This window comes from Panthera onca, chromosome D1 (assembly GCF_046562875.1).
Source record: "Panthera onca isolate mPanOnc1 chromosome D1, mPanOnc1 haplotype 2, whole genome shotgun sequence".
Classification (NCBI taxonomy): domain Eukaryota; kingdom Metazoa; phylum Chordata; class Mammalia; order Carnivora; family Felidae; genus Panthera; species Panthera onca.
The window spans coordinates 8,180,266-8,195,991 of record NC_138348.1 but is presented as its reverse complement, the minus strand read 5'-3'; the positions used below and the strand labels follow the sequence as shown (position 1 = coordinate 8,195,991).

Below are 15,726 nucleotides of genomic sequence, written 5' to 3'. Positions count from 1 at the left end.
ACAGCCGGGGAAGCGTGTGAAAATTGACCTAAGGTTAGAGCTTGGTGGGCTGTCCGCCTCAAAGGTGTCATGGGGCAGCGTTTTGCTTCTGACCACATATGGACACTGCCCTGCAGACAGCTGGGCTGTCCCCTCTCCTGCCAGGGAGTGAGTTTTGTTCCAGTGCCAACCTGGCTTTTACTGTTTCCCCTCCTGTCTTTCCCCAGGGACCATGAACCTGCCCACCCCCTGTTATGTTCTAGTTCTGATGGGAGTACCATTCAAAGTTCTTGGCAGGAGACCAATTCACTTCTACCCGTGTTGGTTTCCCCTCCTTTTCCCAGTGTGTTTGCTGTGCACGTTCCCCAAAGTTCCTTCTGCAGCTGGTTGGCTCTGTAGTACCCAGAGATTGGAGCCTGCCCGCGGGGGCAACTCCGCTGCTTCCCTCCCTGGTTTTAGGGGCGGGGCTTGAAAACAGAGGATCATACTCTCCCTCCTCTCCCTCCTCTCCCTCCTCTTCCCCCTCCTCCCCCTCCTCCCCCTCCTCCCCCTCCCCCCCCTCCCCCCCCTCCCCGTCCCACCCCCAACACTGCCAAGCAAACTGGAGTGACCGGCTCAGAGGCTCCCAGCAGCCTCCGAGCGGGACTGAGCCCGGCTCATCGCCCCACATGACGGCAGCTATCTGGAGAAAGATTGATGCACGTGTGAGTATGTGAACTCCAGAGCACATTACCATCTCCGGCCGGCTCTCTGTGGCAGGTGTGGACTCACTCTGGGGTTAGGGAGACCAGGACTCCTTAAGAGGAGATGGTGACCCAGCCAGGGGTGTGTCTACCCAAGGCCCACCCCCTTATCTAACACATGGGGAAATGGAAAGCACTTCTGAACACCCCAGCTCTCAGAAGAGCTTGATGGGTGGTTCGGGGAGGCTATTCTTGGAATCCCTTGCAGCACAATATCCCTCTTTTCCCTGAGCCAGGTTTCTTAGTTCCTAAGCTGGACAGCTACCTTCAGTTTTCGTAGGAGGGGTGTATCTTCCCTGACCTCGGCACGATTGTGAGCGCAAGGTTAGGAACGGTAGCTGCTCTCCCAAATGGAAACATCTTCTTGCTGCTGAGGCTCAAGTGCCTGAGGCAGAGACCGGACCAGAGTAGTCCAGGCGTGCCGAGAGGGGAGGATTGGTTATTTAGGGGCTGTGACAAATGGCTTTGGAGAGGAGCAAGGGAGAGAGAATCTCCTTTCGCAGAGCTTCTCTGCAGCATTGCTGTCCAGAGTTTAGACTGCCTGGAGCCACAGGCTCAGGTGCTGACGGCTCTCCCCTCCTCCTTTCTGTGTCTTGCGGCTAGTGCTATCATTGTCAAGTTGACCCTCTGATTACGGAGGATGATCCCAATATGGTCCCCCGGCTCCCTGCTGCCTGAGCCCCTCTGCCCTGGAGCTGTACCTAATTTGTCTTCAAATTCTGACTTTGAGTGGGGCCAGAAATGGAAGAAATGGTCATAGGAAGTTGTGTTTGGGTGGTTTGACTTCTGATTGGGCTTTAGGCATCTGAAAACTGAGTGCTTTTTTAATCCAGATTTACCTTCGAAACCTCTCTCTGTGCACAAACCCTATACCTCAGACAATTCTTGGCGGGCCAGAAAGGCTTTGCTTGGATATGAATTTAGTGTGGGGGTCTTCCCGGGGTCCCGTGTTGTCCATCCCTCTAGTCTCTCCCACTGCCCACCCCCCCAATAACATTAACCTTTCATGTAAAGAACGTTGGAAAAATTGAGTACTGTCTCAAGGTCACTGGATCATAAGTGGCATTTGGCATAGTTAGCTGGTTTGGCGTTTGGTGAGAGATTTCTGCTTTATATTTGAGCAAAAGATTTCTTGGCGGGAGGCCTCTACGCTGTGTTGCCAGTGCTCGCTTGCCCTGTGTACAGGGTTTGCCCCCTTCCCTCCCCTGACGGGTCGTTTTAATCCTCTTGCCTATAAACAAGTGCAGTTTTCAGAACGTGTGTGGGGCCAACTCACATGACCTTGGTTATCTCCTCATGGGGTAACCAGCATCAGCTTTAGATACCATGGTCACTTGACGTGGCAGAGCAGAGCTGTCAGTAAAGAGGTGGAGACGCCAGGAGGACGCCTGGGTTGGCCGGGGAAGGTAGGGTGGTGTCCCCGTCCCCCCCCCCCCCCCCGCCCTTACTCAGTTTTGCTTTCTGCGGTTTCAGTAGCCCCTGGTCACCCTCGGTCCAGAAGCAGATGATCTTCTGACCTATCGTCGGAAGGTCAGTAGTAGCCTAACCCTGTGTCACAATGTCTACATCCTTCACCTCATTTCGTCTCACCACGTAGGCATCGTATCATCTCACATCCTGACAAGAAGGGGGAATACAGCACAGGAAGATATTTGGAGAGAGCACATTCACATGACTTCTATTACAGTATACTGTTTAAATTGTTTCTTTTTATGATTAGTTATTGTTGTCAGCCTCTTACTGTGCTTAGTTTATAAATCAAACTTACCATAGGTGTGCATGTATAGGAAAATTCACAGTATATGGTTGATCCTTCAACAGCATAGGTGTTAAGGGTACTACTGACCCCCACAGAGTCAAATCTGTATGTAATTTTTTGACTCTCCCAGAACTTAACTACCTGCAGCCTACTGTTGACCTTACTGATCGTATGAACAGTTGATTAACCCATATTTTGTATGTTTTATATGTAATATAGTGTATTCTTTTTTTTTTTTTTTTTAACGTTTATTTATTTATTTATTTATTTTGAGAAGAGAGAGACAGAGCATGAGAGGGGGAGGAGAGAGAAAGAGGGAGACACAGAATCCGAAATAGGCTCCAGGCTTCGAGCTGTCAGCACAGAGTCCGACGCGGGGCTCAAACTCAGCGACAGCGAGATCGTGACCTGAGCCGAAGTCGGACGCTTAACCAACTGAGCCACCCAGGCGCCCCAAGTGTATTCTTAACAGTAAACTGGAGAAAACAAAATGTCACTAAGAAAGTCATAAGAAAAGGGCACCCGGATGTCTCAGTCGGTGAAGCGTCCAGCTCTTGATTTCGGTTCAGGTCATGATCTTGTGGGTTCGTGAGTTTGGAGTTCCTTGCAGCAAGGAGCCTGCTTGGGATTCTCTCTCTTCCTCTCCCTCTGTCCCTCCCCCTCCCCCAACGTGTGCACCTGCGTGCTCTGGTGCGCACCTGCGTGCTTTCATGGGCACACACTGTGTCTCTCTCAAGATAAATAAGTCAAAAGAAGAAAAAATACATAGTAAATACTGTACTGTGTCAGAAAAAAATCCGTGTATAAATGGACCCGCGCAGTTCAAGGCTCAGCTGTATGTAGGGTTTGGTACTGTCTGTAGCTTCAGGCATCTACTGGGGGTCCTGGAGTATATCCCCCATGGATGAGCAGAGACTGCTGTCAGTGGGGGTGGGGGGTGTGATTCCTTAGTGGGGAGCAGTAGGAAGAGTCCAGTCCCGTGGGGCAAGAGTGAGAAGCAGTTTCGTTCCTTCTTGCTTTTACTGTTCCTGAATTCCTACTTCTGGTGTCTCATTTATCTTTCTCCTGTATCTCAAATCCTGGCTGCGGGGGGCCCCCGGACACGCAGCTGTTTCAGGAAGCTGCCCCTGAGACAGATGCATGCTCCTTCATGGATACAGAACCCGGCACCGAAAATCCCATCTTCCCAAACAGTGATTTTGTTGTGTTGTGCGAAGGACAGCTGGTGGTGGGAGCCTGGCCACCACAGAAGGCCGCCGAGCCTCTGAGCCAGAGGCGCCCAGGAGCCGGGGTGCAGCTGCATTTTCACCGCGGCCGCCCCCCACCCCCCACCCCCCACCCGCCCCGTGCAGGTCTCCCTCGCCTCACTCCTGAAGAGGCAGCACTCCTCAGTGCGTAGCAGGGACTCTGGCCACACTGTGTGTGAGTTGTGTCTGTTTCTTAAATATCTGTCCCCTTTCTCCTTGTGACTCTTGACTTGCAGAGGTTCATGTATCTGGAAAATTTGGGGAACATTGCTGACATCGTATACCTCGGGAATCGTGGGATATACTCTGGATCTTCCTAGGGTGGGATCTGTGTGTTGAATATGCTTCTTACCAGGGGAGAGCAGAGTGGCCTTTTATGGAAGGGATAAAACAGTTAGCTGCTGGAGCCTTCGCTGGCTCTGCCAGAAAAACCCAAGTCCAAGTCCAGGCCGTGCCAACAGATGACCAGAACGTGGTCTTCATCTCAAGAGCTCTCCCGGGCCAGTTCGGAAAGATCTATCTCTTTTTGGAGATAGAGAGCATTTTTGATGAACACTGGGTAAAGAAGTTAAAGCCAAAACTCCTATCTTTTTCTGGTAACTGACAGAGTAAGTTGAGAAAGCATGTGGAATTATAGTAATAATAGCGAGCATGTCGTGAGCATGTGTTACATGCCAGGCATTGTTCTAAGTATTTTGGATGGGGTTCGATATTTCGACAATTCTGACCTCATACCTTTTGTTTTCTCTTGGTAGGAACCCCCTTATGCCTTTGGGGTCTTTGTCTGTGGTGGGTGCATGGACTAGATAGAACAACAGAATGAGCAGCGGTGGCCTCTTGCTGCCCGGCTAGCTTCGTCCGATCGGAGGTATCCTGGGTGGCATTTGCCTCCCAATCTTCAGATCTTTGTTTAGGCCACCGTGCCTGTTGGCAATAGAGCCGCCCTTCGGGATTTGTTGGGGAGGGTCTGTTTGCCTTGGTAGGCACCCTTTCTTCCCTGCCCTCGGTAGGTGAATTCGGAGGTGAAGAGCTAAAGACTTGACTGCTTGCCTCCTTCAGAATAACCAGCATTCTCTTGTCTGCAGTCTGTGCCCGGCAGTGGCCCCTTTCTTCCCCAGCACCACCTGTTAATCGGGGGTGGTTCTAGTTCCCGAGGGCTTCCACCGGCACTGAGCTAATCCGTACCAAAGAGCCCTCCTCCCAGGTTCGTGTCAGAGCTCAGAAAGCTCAGACTCTTTCCTCTCCTCGGACTTTGAAAAGATGAATTAAAGTGTAAAAAAGTGCTTTTTAAGAAGGCACTTGTAATGGATAATGGCTGTCATTTCATTTACTATATATACACTCTGCTCCCTAGGTCAACCCCACCAACTAGGATGCCCTGAGTAGAGCTGCCATTGCCGCCAGAGAAGGAGCAGTGTTTGGCTTTAGGGGACACCTGGGCCTAAAGTTACAAGCTGACATATACACAAGCGTCCCTGAGAAACTTTCCAGCCTTCTCCACCTAACTTTATATACATATATATATATATATATATACATATATATATATATATATATATATATTTTATTTTGGGGAGAGCGCGAGCAGCGGAGGGGCGGAGAGAGGGGGACAGAGGATCCAGAGCGGGCTCTGCGCTGACAGGCTGACAGCAGCGAGCCCGATGTGGGGCTTGAACTCATGCACCTCGAGATCGTGACCTGAGCCCACATCGGACGCTCAACCGACCGAGCCACCCAGGTGCCCAGTCCACCTAACTCTGACAAATGAGTCCTCTTCCAAACATCTGGCCGGCTAGCCAAGGCACCTGCCCAGGTCATGGCCACTTAGTAATAGGGTCCAGCAGTCCCAGGGTTGAGGCCATAGTGGCAGCAGTGGGCCCAGTGACTTTTACAAGAAGTACGTCCCCAGCTTCAGGTGCCAAACAAAGAGACTGTTCTAAAGAACACTGGCCTCTGATGTGTCAAGGGACAGTCCCAGGTTCCCTTTTCTTCTCTCTCCAACTGGAACTGGAAGTTCTCCTACCTGGTCTTTCGTAGTTATCCCTTCTCTCCTAGAAGGCAGTACCCACTCAAAATTCCTTTTGAAACTCCAGCCTCTTTTCTCACCTCTGCCTGGGTTCATTTCGCATTCCCTCCCTCCTACGCAACCATCCCGGATGCTTTGAAGCCCCCTCCGCCAGCTCAGGTCCTCTTGTTTTAGGCCCTCACCCAGGGTTTGAAGGTTACCGAGCCTTGGTTTCTGCTGCCCGTGCTGCTTCCGGGGAGCAAAGATACGTTCCTGGGTCCCGAGGTAGAACTGAGTTAATTTTCCTGTTCCGGACTATGGTTCGCACCTTACGTACGGATAACACACAGCTTCAGACACAATGGGGGGCCCTCACAAGCCGGCCTGAGACACAGCCACCATTTGTTCCTTCTCCAAACGAACGGAACTTTTGGTAAGTCGGAGATCCCTTGGCTAACGTGCTGCAGCAGGTTTGTGTTTGCGTGTGCCTCGTGGAAGCGCTCTCATTCGTTCGTAGTGCTGTCGCACCGTCTATTAGCAAAAGTAAGTTGTCCTTCTGGATATCCAGTGACAAAGACAAAAACACAGACGCCACTTCCCACCCAGAAAGGTGGTCTGAGAGCCACACTTGCTCCCGTGATTGCTCTAAGGGACGAGTGAGCCCAAATTCTTAATTTTAGCTGATTGGACTCCTTGTCAGGAGGCGCCGGAAACAGCTCGGCGGCCCTCACCCGCTTGCGTTCCTGACGGTCTGCTGGAGGAGGAAGATGACGCCTCGGCCTGTGAGCGGGCGCAGCCCGGCGGGGGTTTGGTTTGCTCGTGCAGAGAGCGGCCGGGTGGATTTTTGATGGTCCTGGAAGTGGAACAGCCACACGGCAGCCCGGCCAGGTGGGAACGGTTTTGAGGCGGTGACAGCCTTAGGTGCTTTCTCTTACTTCTTCTCGTGCGTGACCTCTGACCCCTGGCCGTGGTGACTTCTGGGGCAGCAAGCCTCAGCCCGGTGTTTTTTCTGATACTTCCTCCCCCTCCTCCTCCAACACCCTCTTTGAAACCGGAGGAGTAGGAAGGCAGTCTTTTTTCCACTTCCAGGGGAAGCTGCAGTGGAAGGAGGCACATGTCTTATTCAGCACCTTCCAGTGTGGAGCTGGAACTGGACAGGACCCAGAAGGCCTGTTTCCCAGCCTGGGGCTGGATCTGCTCCTCAGCAAAAAAAAAAAAAAAAAAAAAAAAAAAAAAAAAAAAAAAAAAAAAAAAGTTCTAAGGAAACCATGTTGGAAACGGCAGAGACAAGGGGTTAAATCTGCACCCAGGTAGAAAGGCTGTTGCATAAACGCTGAGAGAGGTTTTTTTTTTGTTGTTGTTTTTTTTGTTTTGTTTTGTTTTTCTTTTTTAAGATCTCGTGCTTCTTTTTTACTTTGTGTTGGCAAAAACCCCAGGAGAAGATGGGAGATTCTGGGAGGAGATGATTATGCCGGGTGAGTCAACTGAGCTCCCCAGCTGCCGTTTTTAGTTCCTTTGCTTTTCTGTAACAGGAGGCAGCTTGGGGAGGGGGGGGGGCAGGGGGGGATGCCGATTTGTGCAGCAGGACAGGAGGCAGGTGTGTATGGGTGAATCGTTTTGGCATTCTAGGGTTGGCAGGGCCCTACAGTCATGACGTTGGTCCAAGGAGGAAATATTAAAGCAGAGCTGTCTGAGTGTGGCACACAGTAAGTGTCCCCTACGAGTCACGGTCACCTCCCCAAATCGGTAGCTCTTAGAATGGCTCGAGCTGCATCGCACCGCCCCAGCAAGACAGTGGTTTTGATGGCCAGGCGGTGGTGGGATTGAATGTGAAGAGGCAGAGAGATGGGTCTTAAGCGGGAGGGCCCAGTGGTTGTTGGGCATCGGGAAGTTTGGAGGAGAGGGCTCCCCCTCTGTGGTGAAAGGAAGGCTCGGGCTGGTTTGAGGGGGCCGGGGATGGGAGCGTGTGGGCGTCGGCCGTCCCATCCCTGGCTGTGCCCGTATTCCGAGTCTGCCTCCAGTTCACCTTGGTGACCACCTTTACCTCCAGCTTTGGGTGAGGAAGGAGCACCGAGGGCCTCGTCACCACCTGAGAAAGCCTGTTAATGGAAAGAACACTCCATAGATGTCCTCCATTCTTGAGAGAGGGGGTCTCGTGGCTTCCTGCCCGCTTGGATGTTGTCTGCAGAGGACACAGATGGGAGTTACTGGTGTGGGTCCCAGAGACCGTCATGAAGATGCCCCCACACATCTCCTCCTTTATTCATTCACACGCACGTATTCATTCAGTACCTATTGAATACTCCTGCTCCATGCTAGAGGCATTGTTGTGGGCCGCGAACACACCAGGGCCCTCCCTTCAGAGCGTTGTCTGGTGGGAAGGCCAGACGGTAGCCAGCGACTTCAAAGGGCAGCAGCTGCCTTGAAAGAGGAGAAAAGGGTCTTTGGCAAGAGGTTCTGATCTTCCTTCTGCCTTTGTCTTGGCTTCCAAGAGGGTGGCTGTAAGGATCAGAAACTGGCACCGTTTTTATTCCTCAACTATTTCAACGTGGGCCAGCCGGGCACAGGCACCCTTAGGCACCGAGGGCGTACGAAAGCGAGCGAGACGCCGTCTCTGACCTCTCAGAGCTCCGGGAGGTTAAGGCGTGGAGACGCACGGTCACAAGAGATGAATGGGTACCGACAGGGCGCCGTGAGAGCCAGAGAAGGGAGAGATCACACTCTGCTGAGACGGTGTTTGGTTGATTCTTTGAACAAAAGGATTTGGGCTGACCTAGGGATGAGAGCGTGTACTGCCCCGGATCCCTTCAAAAGAAGACGCTGTGTGACAGCTGGAGCCTTGCCCTTGGTGTGCGTGCGCCTGGGTGGCGCTTACACACCGCGGTTCGAACCGTTCCCAGGCGGCAGCCAGAGTGGTGGGGCTGGGGTCCCACCGCGGACCTGTGACTCCAGAGTGACTCCCCTTCCCACCGTGCCGCGTCCAGCCGGACAGCGTGCCACACAGAAACAGAAACTACTAGGCAAAGGACAGGAAGGAAGAGGGAGGCCCGGACACCTCAGCCGCACTGGTTGGTCTCCATCAATCCTCTGTAAAGTGAGCCAAACCCTTCTGCTGCAGGCTGTCTCCTGCCTCCCCCAGAGCCCTGGGCTGCTGGCAGGCTGACTCTCCTGTGATATGGAGGAACTTGTTGGTCTCCATGGTTACGGGAACCCACTGGTACGGGCGGCGCCGAGTGGAGTGTGAGGCTGGCAATGAGAGCTTCCCCCAGCCCTTGGCACCATGTGGTACTGGTATGTCGGCTGCTTCTTGGACCTTTTCTGGGAGGAAGGAGTTAAGGAACCCATGAGGAAGGGAAGAGCAGGCACACCTTCCTCCTCTTCTGGGCTCTTTAGAGGCCGGAGGCGTGGCTGCCTTCTCATTTACCCGCTCCCCTTGGCAAGAGTGGTTTTATGTTAGGAAAGAGGGTCCTTTTGCCCGACAACCCAGCTGTGGTAGAAATTGGACTTTTCCTTATTCCAGAAGCAATACCAGCTTCACTGCGCTGGTGTTTGTGGTCAAGTCTGTAGCGATGACAGAGGACAGCTCTTCTCAGGGCTCAGAGGACTCCTTGAGAGGGGAAGCAGGTTCCTCCCCGAAAGTAAAAGGAGATTGTAGGAAACATTGTCAAGACCTCGCTGCACAGTGGGTACTGTGGTCCACACTGGCGTGGGTTTCTTCATTTTGTCTTCATGCCGATCTTGTGAAGTGGGTGCAGCTGGTGTCCACATGTCCCAAATGAGGAAGCTGAGATCTAGAGAAGTCAAGGAATCTTGGTCGTGCTCGGTGAACTAGTAAGGAGCAAAGGCAGGACTCCCGCCCCAGACCCGCCTGGAGCTCTGCCGTGCTCTCCCGCCTCCTTTGCTAAGTAAGCAGAGATACTGTGGTGAATCTACTAGACAGTTCCCTCCTCTAAGCTCCTAGAAGGCAGGAACCAGCTCTCTCTGAACTTTGCAACTGGCCCTGGCTCCAGAGGTAGGCACTCAACAGAGGCTTGCTGAGTCAGCAGTGGTAACTGGGGACTGAGATCGAGCCCAAGACCCCAGTGAGCAAATTCTCAGAGATGAGGTACTGGACGCTTGCAAAGTTCTGGTTGCTCAGTAGAATCCACCTGTTTGGGGAAGAGCCCAGCATTTCAAGTGGCTGCAAAGGCAGGAGATTTGAGGCACGCTCATGGCATTGTGGCTTTCGTGCGTGAAGGGGAGCGAGCTGGAGGTGCTGGGTCGGTGCTGACCTCTTCGCAGGCACATGCTGCTGACCTCTGCCGTGGCTGCTTTGAGGCCTCCAGGCCACTCCCCTCCTGGCCCAGGCCGCAGTGCTGGTCTCCCTGCCTTGGGGTGAGACTTGCAGCTCAAAGAGCTAAAGGGCAGTGAACCACCTTGCTTTTGACTGTGCTTCCGCCATAGGCTCCCGCAGGTCTCCTTTATGGGGGAGGCACCTGCCGTGGCCGGAAAGAGGGAGCAACCTTTTGACAGTTTGACACGGCACCACCTCCCTTCCACACCAGGGCATTAAGGGAACATGGGGGGTCCCCCTGGGGGAGTAATTTGGGGGTGAGGAGGACGCATCCCACCTCTCTACGGGTCAGTGCTTACCGAAGCCTCATACGATGCCTCCTACCCACAATGCTCCTCTGGTTTATTGACTCTTGGCAGTTGAGGGTGACAGTTGCTCAGGACTAAAGGATGCAAGGAAGGCTCCTGGATGCAGTGAGGGAGGAAGGGTGAAAGGACTAGCGACTCACCACGTCCACGTGACTTGCCAGCTCAGTCATACCCATTTCTCCCCAGCCTCTGTGTTAGCTCGGTACTTCCTCAGTTTACAGAACCCCTTACTGCTTCCCACAAACAGGATTGAGGAGGAAACAGTCCTTCTGTCACATTACAAAACCCTAGGGACTAGAAAAATGAAGCCATTTGATCCTGTCTGATCCTCTGAGCGGTCGCAGGCAAGCCTGAGCCGAGGGTCCAGAGGGGTGAGAGCAGGGCGTGCTACGGGCCCCGCTGGGGACACCCTCACAATAGCCCTGTGGCAATGGCCTGAGCCAGACACTGGCTTTCCTGCTGCCCTAGGCATCTCTCCCCTCCTCCTAGCATGGAGAGGCAGAGCCAGGGATTTACCTTCTTTGGGGGGAAATAAGACAGATCAGACATCAAGAAAGGTTGATGAGAAGCCAACAAAGGGGACCGTGAGGAACAGGCAAGTGGTGGCGTGGACACAGAAGCCCTGGGCTCCAGTCCCACTCTGTGCTGGGAGGCCATGGGACCTTGGGCAAGTCTCACACCTTCTGTGCTTCAGTTTCGCACACGTAACGTGAGGATGCTACCTATAAGGGTGGGGAGCGTAGGAAATACGCGGCAGCAGAAGGTAGTGTCAGAAACATCAAATCTGTTGGCCAGGGCTCATGTGTTAGGTGAACACTGAGTAGTGTGGTCTCCCTGGGATCTGTGCTCAGGTGCTGGGCGGGGTGGGGGGGGGGGGGGAGCACAGAGGAGCCTTCGTTTGCCATTCCATAGAGGGGTTTATGGCCTACCAGCGTGAGATCTCTCAAGAGTTTCTTAGTGGGAAAGATCCTAACCGGAGAAATGGAAGGAATTCGAAGGAGATCTGGGAGCCAGAAGAAAGGTGTGCCCAGGACTCAGAACTCAGACAAGGGGGGGTCTCCAGGAGCCCCATGTTAAGCAGGTGCCCAGACAGCAGGGCTTTGCAGGGGGAAGGCATGAGCTCCAGCATCCCTGCTGCCCCCAGCCCTCCAAGTTCTTAAAACAGTATTGTTGGGGTGGGAGGGGGGCGGTGATGGAGACTACCTGGAGGTTAGGCAGGAACCTAGGGATGGACTCCCAGAGGCAGGGCTGGAAGGGACTCAGAGGGACATTTGGTTGGTTCTCCATCTTTTGGGCAAGTTGTAGAATTAAATGCCTCATTCTGTATCAGTGACGAAGGTTTTTAGTCTAGAACCCATCGGCCTCTAAAGGGGCTTCTTCACGGGGTCCCAGAACTCCCTGAAATGATGTCCAGAATGTTTTATGTCTAAGTGGATTATGCGTTTTCTAAGTTAAACACTGCTTTTTGTGAAGCAGGAGGTCCATCTGCCACTGTTGGATTGCTGGTTTCTGCTTAACCCCCGCCTTGTTCTCGGCGGGTAGTTTGCCGGTCCAGCAGCAAGGCTGCTGCTCTCTGGGTCGGCACGCCTGATTCACGCACACGCCTCCCAGCCAATTGGAGCCCCTACCCAGGTCCCACCTGCTGCGGGTGAGATAAGGACTTTTATGACCGCCCTGGCTGGAGTGAGGCTCCTCACCCTCTCCCAGCTGTTACCCGGCAAAGCACCTTGGGGAGGGTGGGGCAGCCCGCTTCCGGGGAGGGGGAGGGGAAGGGAGAAGGAAGTTGATCTAAACCCGCCTCTTTCTCTCTCTCTGTCTGCCTTCCTTCCCCTTCCCTTCCTGCCCCTTTCCTCCCACCTTGCTCCCGGTGTAGTGTCCTGGGACTGCGTGCATTTTCTGGCCACCAGGCCCTGGCCTGCGGGAAGCTGTGGGGCTTTTCGTCCCTGTTGCTCTCCTTGCCAAGCCCGGTCTCCCTCTGCTGCTGGTGGTTTCGGTTGCGACACAGTCCAGGTTCCCAGGCAGGAGCTGCTCGGGCCTGGCTGCTTCACTGTTTTTCACTGAGGAGGTGGTGGAAGGTGTCGCCTGCTTCGGCTGAGTAAGGGTGGCTGGCAGAGCCGGCAGCCCCCGCCCTGGGCCTGGCTCTTCCCGGCCTCTGTACTTTGCCCTCGCTGCCTGACAGGTTCTGCTGTGGGCTCCGCTGAATGGAAGCTGCCGGTAGTCCTTGTCCCTTTCTCCAGCCGGGTATGTTTTCCCCTTCTCTGCTGTAGGATTGCCCCCATCCTCCCACCCAAACACAGGATCTTTAAAGAATTGCTAAGTGGAGCCAGGCGCTAGCACAGGTAGTAAAATTCATGGAAAGAGGTACTGGCTGGGAAGGGAAGAGGGGGCAAATACCAGAAGAGTCTCCACGGGTTGAGTCAGCAGGCGCCCCCCAGGGTGAGAGGAGGCCCAGGGAGGGTGTGCCGGTGGGAGACTGGGATCTGGGGCGGCCGGCCGGCCGCCCGCCCGGGGCCAGTGCCCCGGGGACCCTTTTCTTCCTCCCACGGGGCCCAGGCGTACTGTGCCTCTGGCCAGGGAGTGCCTGTCTGTCACCCTTCCGAGTCCTGGGGAAGTCTCAGGACACTTGAGGCCAGGCCTGAATGCCCAGCCCCACAGCATGAGCCGTTCTCGGGGAGCACTGTGCTCGGGGAGAACTGTTGGTAGGAGCCCCCAGCGTTAGGGAAGGGGCCCTGCCTACCTGAGTCAGCGCTGGGCCTCCGGGGTGGAGGCTGTCTTCCGGGCGAACCTGGCAACACGCCTAAGGCTGAGTTTGGAGATCCCAGGTTGAAGGGCCCACTGGATAGAAGGCCCTTTCTCTTCTCCCTGGGTCCTTCATTCCACCATCTGTTGAGCCCCCGAAGCAGTTCAAGTCCTGCTTCTGAGTCAACCGTGCTTGAGTAACCTGTGTGGTCTGCCCTTGGTCCCAGATACTGCCTCACAGGGCAACCCCCTGTTCTTTCCAAAAGCTGCCTGAGAGCCAGGCTGTCAACTTGGCAACAGACATGCTCAGATTTTAAGGGTCTGCCTGTGGTATGCTGTGGGCCAGAGCTTTGGGGATGTCTGGTGTTCTTACCTTACTGTGAGCAAGGAGGACAGAGGTGGAGGGAAGAGTGTGGATTTAGTGAAATCCTGGGGGCTGGGGGGGGGGGCCTGGAAGGGCAGCCAGTCCTCAGCCCCCCACACAGTGAGATCTGGGTCTGCGCTGAGTGGGCCTAGTCAGGACCGTGGAAGAGACAAGACGGTCTCCATGCCCTTACCTCCACTTTAGCCTTCAGGGTGGCCACCTCACATGGGGCCTCGGTCCAAGAAACGTTTTCTACTGGAGACTTTCTCTTTTCTCCACTCCCTTTCTCCTTTCTTCACTTCCTCCCCTGGGCCTCCTCACCCTGGCCCCCCCCCCCCCATCCCTGCTGTGTCTCAGAGAAGAGGCGAAAGGGAGGGACACTACACTCTTTTGAGTCCTGAGAGTTGGGTGATTCGGTCCTGAAAGGGGAGTGGATGAATTTGGGAGCAGGGGATCAAAGAGCACAGCCCCTGTTGTCTGCTTCTCTGGGTCCTGGACAAGCAGAACCTTCCCTCTGTTCCGGATGCCCGGCTTGGAACCAGCCCTTCACGGCTGTCCTGTCTAGTCGCCTCCCGTGAAGGCTGGAGGTGCTGGTGCAGGCTAGGAGTGCTCCACTAAGAGGTGGAAGTCTTGTTGACAAAGACAATAGTATTTGGGAACTAAAAATAATTGCGATACGGGTCGCTCTTCACGCAGCACTGGATAAAGCATTTTATGTGTATTCTCTCACCTCAAGTGAAGTTGGGAATATTTTATCACCACTTTACAGATGAGGAAACTAATACCAGTAAGTAGGGGAGCCAGGACTTGAACCTAGTTCTGCTGGGCAGAGCTCCTCGGCACCCGCTAGACCATCTCCTGACCCAGATGTGCGGAATCACTGTGCACTGGTCATCTTTTGGATGGTTTCCTTCACCCTTTGTACTCTCATCTCCCTCTTAAGGGTGGTGTTGATAATAAAGTTAGCATGTGTTGAGTAATTGGCAGATTTAGGATTTGTCTCTGGCATTTGCACCCATAACCACACCTCTCGACCCCTGAAAGGAGGGAGGTGGATGGCAGGGCCCCTCTTGTGTTTAGTTGATGTTTTGAGGCCCAGTGCGCAGCTGAGCCTGGCGGGGAAAGCCATCCTGTTGTACCGCGGCGACCAGCCCCTGGAGCCAGGGACACCAAGAGGGATGGGCAGAGCAAAAAACAGATGTTTGAAAACCTATTGGTCTTAGGAGCGCCCGGGTGGCTCAGTCGGTTGAGTGTCCCGAGTTTGGCTCAGGTCATGATCTCATGGCTTGTGAGTTCGAGTCCCATATCGGGCTCTCTGCTGTCAGCGCAGAGCCTGCTCGGGATCCTCTGTCCCTCGCCCTCTCTCTCTTTCTGCCCCTCCCCTGCTTGTACTCTCTCTCAAAACAATAAACATTAAAAAAAAAGAAGAAAGAAAGAAAAAGAAAATCTGTTCTGGCAAACACTGAGGACCAACCAGGTTTAAGTGAGCAACCGGGTGTCTGAAGCACAGAGGCCAAGAGAGTTGGGTGGGCTGGAGTGGGCAGGCAGCAAAGGCTTTGAGGACCTGACTGGTGAGGACTTGCAGGAGAGAGAACGCTCCCTAAAGGGCAAAAGAAGTTAAAAGGGACTCTGCTGAGATGTCAGGAAGCTTTCCCTTCAAAAGCTGCCATATGCATGGGATCTTTTTTCTCCTCGAAGGCCTAAATCCATGAGCTTTCAGGATCCGAGTCAGACAGTTTACCCCAAATCAGCCAGCAGCTACCATGCAAAGAGAAAAAAAGGCCTTCCTTGACGGCAAGGAAGAAGGGGGAACCGTCAGTAGCAGGCTATTTGCTTTGTGTTGTTGTTTTTCTGCCTTGAAAGCATCTGGTTAGGGAAGCAAGCTTCTTCGAGAAACCCTGGACAGTTCTTTGGGTGGTAGCAAGTCATTTCTTTCCTCTGTGGTTTTGAAGGGCTTCATTACAGCCCCAGGGGGTCATGAAAGGAAGAACTTTGACTCACACTCTTCTGGTCACCCCGCTCTCCTCCACGCTGTCTCCACACAGACTTGTCAAGGTAGCTCTGGATGGTTTTAGGACGAGGCTCTCACCGCATTTTGCCCCAGTATGTGGGAGTGAGGGCGTCTGGTGCTCTTTGAGAGTAAAAGTGGGGCTCCAAACAAGATCAGACCAGACTCCCAGCACTTGTATTCACCCGTTCCCATGCCATACAATCCACCCATTTATTTTTATTTGAGAGTGTGCACAGGG

At 53.8% G+C, this 15,726-nt stretch overlaps 1 protein-coding gene across 8 annotated transcripts in view; it reads left to right on the top strand.

The window, feature by feature from the left end:
* Positions 1 to 15,726, top strand: part of MARK2 (microtubule affinity regulating kinase 2) — a 58,237-nt gene that overhangs the window by 24,378 nt on the left and 18,133 nt on the right. Inside the window, exon 1 of one of the 8 annotated variants that reach the window (XM_078433595.2) lies at positions 660 to 683. The exons of 6 other annotated variants lie outside the window; for them this stretch is intronic. The gene's annotated coding sequence lies outside the window, so the exon portion shown is untranslated. Of the gene's footprint in view, positions 1 to 659; positions 684 to 12,172; positions 12,616 to 15,726 lie in introns of those variants that run through there. One more of the 8 variants, XM_078433598.2, reaches the window with a different exon arrangement.